The sequence below is a fragment of the Propithecus coquereli genome, unplaced genomic scaffold (assembly GCF_000956105.1).
Source record: "Propithecus coquereli isolate 6110/MARCELLA unplaced genomic scaffold, Pcoq_1.0 Scaffold621, whole genome shotgun sequence".
Classification (NCBI taxonomy): Eukaryota; Metazoa; Chordata; class Mammalia; order Primates; family Indriidae; genus Propithecus; species Propithecus coquereli.
The window spans coordinates 432465-435623 of NW_012152186.1; the positions used below are offsets into that span (position 1 = coordinate 432465).

At 56.5% G+C, this 3159-nt stretch overlaps 1 protein-coding gene across 1 annotated transcript in view; it reads left to right on the top strand.

Annotated features, from left to right (window-relative positions):
* The first annotated feature begins 1215 nt into the window (after positions 1 to 1215).
* RAB11FIP3 (RAB11 family interacting protein 3 (class II)) overlaps positions 1216 to 3159 on the top strand; it is an 86904-nt gene continuing 84960 nt past the window's right edge. Inside the window, exon 1 of the mRNA XM_012659631.1 lies at positions 1216 to 1667. The gene's annotated coding sequence lies outside the window, so the exon portion shown is untranslated. The remainder of the gene's footprint in view (positions 1668 to 3159) is intronic.

Genomic DNA, 3159 nt, shown 5'->3' on the forward strand with positions numbered 1-3159 from the left:
AACTACTCATAACATTCTACATACCAGCAACCTACACTTGCATTTGGGTAAATATGCTCGGAATTTTGCCTACTTTAAGGGAAGGGGTTAATACATGCTTCTCTTTCAAATATTGAACCGTGACCACTAAGCCCACTAAATCCTTTTATTGCAATTGGGAATGATCAAAGTCTCTCTACTTGTTTACTTCCAATTATTAACTGTAAATCTCTGGGGAAAAGATCATGCTATATCGCTGTCAAGCCTAAATGACTGCGTAAACATATGCAATCAACTTTTTTGTGCTCCCTTCCCAAAGCATCCCTTTGCCAAATGACCTATGCTGACATTTAGCAAAACCTATAAAACGTAGTGGACTTGAGTCAAGATTCTGAGTGTACCCCATAGCAGAGGTTGAGAGCAAAGTTGTAGTCTCCGACAGGGAAAAAAAGAAAAAGAGGAAAAAAGAAGTAGAGAGAAAGGAAACCTCCAGCAAGACTAACGTCCAGTCACCATCTTCACTCCAAAAAAAGCTCCAAATTTGAAATGCCCACTTGCCAGGGAGCACTTCCCAAGTAATGTTCAGAGCACTTATCCAAGACTCCCCACAAATACCACCTTGAAAACTTTACCATTTTCCACACAAATGCAGGAGACCTTGGAAACAACTGGGAACCGCCATCTTACAAGCCATCCAATTTCACACAAGTGTCCCTCCAACTTAAGTTAATAACATTTTTGTTGGGGCTCTCCCCGGGCTAACACCCACCCCGGAGGGATCGCCGCCCTCCGCGTAACCCGTCCCTATAAAATGGGGGCGTTCTCTGGACGTTTAAACCCCTCGAAAGCCCCTTTTTCGGGAGAGGAGGGAAGCCACTTGCCCCAAGCAGCTCCCGATTTCAGGATCCCGTCCCGGTTTCATCAAAATCTACCTCTCAACAAAGGGCGCCGCGGCCGGGGGAGCCGCCGAGGCTGCAAGTACGAGTGTTCTCCTCGGGGGCCATGTGCGTCGCGAGGGTGCCGAGGGGCGCTCGGGGGAGAAAGGAACTAAAACGTGGGGCGCGCGCGGCGCGGCGGGGCCGGGGCCGGGCGGGCGGCGGCTGGAGCGGCGCCGAGCCCGGCCACCGGGCCCCGCACGGCTGCGCCCCGGAGCGTCCGCCGCGGGCCCGGAGCCGGAGCCACCGGGGCGCGCCGAGCCGACCCCGGGGCTGGAGGAGCGGCCGCAGGACGCCGGCCCCGACGTTCCCGGCCCGGGGGCCTCTGGCCTGCCGCCGGGCCAGGCCGTCTGCGCGGGCCCTGACCCCCGCCCCGAAACGCAGCTTCCAGAACTCGACCCATTTTTCTCCTGGGCTGAGGAGCCCGAGGATTACGGCGCCCCGAGTCTCCCGGCGAGCACGTCTGTCCGCGTGCAGGTTTCCAGCCGCGGCTGCCCAGCGCGCGGCGAGGCGGACTTCCTCCCCTGCTTCCCCTCGCCCGCGGCGGGCGAGCTGGCGCCGGACGGGGGTCCCGGGAGTCCGCACCCGGCCTCGGACTTCAGCCAGGCCCCCGCGCTCCCCGGCGAGCCCGCGGGCTGTCAGGAGGACGGCCTCCGCCTCCGAGCCGTGTTCGACGCCCTGGACGGGGATGGGGACGGCTTCGTCCGCATCGAGGACTTCGTCCAGTTTGCCACGGTCTACGGGGCGGAGCAGGTACCGAGCGCGCCCGGGCCGGAGCGTGGGGGCCGAGCAGGGGCGCGTCTCCCGGGGGGTCGATGCGGGACGGGTTGTCGCGGCCCCCGTAGTCATGAGGGGCACGGTTAAGACCAGCGGGTCCTGGTTTTCCTTTTTATTCACCGCTTCTGACTTGGAGTTTTGGTTGAATTTCACCGAAGTCCCTCTTCCCACTTAAGACGAGGTTCGATTCCGGGGAGTCATTTTAATCCCCTCCCCCCAGCGCGACACCAGCTGGATCTTTGCAAACCGGGCTCAGCTCTGGACCTGGCTGCATCCTCCCTGGCCGCCTGACACAAGTGCCCTGCACGGAGAGGTGCCCGGCGGTGCCCGCTCTGCGGGCCCGGGTGCGGCTTGGCTGGAGTAATTTACCCAAATTAGGGCCAGAGGCCAGGCCGCACTGGCCTTGAGACCGCACCAACAGACACAGTGTCTTGAGCAGTTACTTTGTTGGGTATGATTGGCACAGGTTCTGCGTAGATGCCGCGTTTCATTGTTTGAAGACATTGAATGCTTGTGGAAGGTCCTAGGAATTGGAAATTCTCACTTTGGTACCTTTGGTGAGGAAGGGAAGGGAATGCGCCCTGGAGCTCCGTGGCAGATACAAACACAAAATCTAGCAGAACTCCATCAGGGCCACCTCCACGCTCGCAGGAGAGGTGACAGGCATAGACAGGCAGCAAAGGCACAGTGCAGCCTGGCGGGGTCCCACACAGTCCCCAGGGTGCCAGCTGCTCCGGGGGAAGGTGGGCCCCAAGTGCCAGTCCTTCCAGCACTTAATGAAGTTTAAGTGGAGATGACAGCAGGGTGTGAGCTGCTAATAACCAGGTAGATGTTGACTGAAACCTGTGTTCACTTTTAAGTATTTTACTTAGTAGTAGGAAATCCCTAAAGTGCTGGTCTAATTTTTATGTTTTGTTGACTCTTCACACTGGTTGACGTTTGTTAGGTGGGTGTTCAGGTTCGTATGCATGTTTAAACCAAGAGGTCTATAAGAATACATCAAATTGACATAGCACCATTTAGGGTGTTAGTCATAGCATTAAGGACCTTTGTAAGAGATCCGTGTTCCGTTGAGCCGTCAGGGTAATACCGAACTGGGGCCCCTTGCCGAGTTCACGGCCTCAGGTGATGTGCACACAGATATTTGCGGGGCATCCTGTGATGCCCACATGCTTAGCTCTGGGTTGGAAGACGCTGTCAGGATGGGTGTTCCACCTCTTAGTCCAATGGGCAAAGAGATATGTGACTGGTATTTCCTGTGTGGTTGGCTCTAATTGTGGTTGCTGGTCCAGGCTCTTTGATCTGCTTCCTTCTTTCCCCTGGGCTGGAGGGCACCTTGAACAGCCTTGGTGGTGGTTTACTTGTGTGATGTATCTTCTCTCCAGATGTACTCTTGCTTCGTTACAGCAGTCAAAGATGTTAGGAGAGTTCCACGCTTGCTCTTCCTCACCAGAGCCTGACTCTTTAC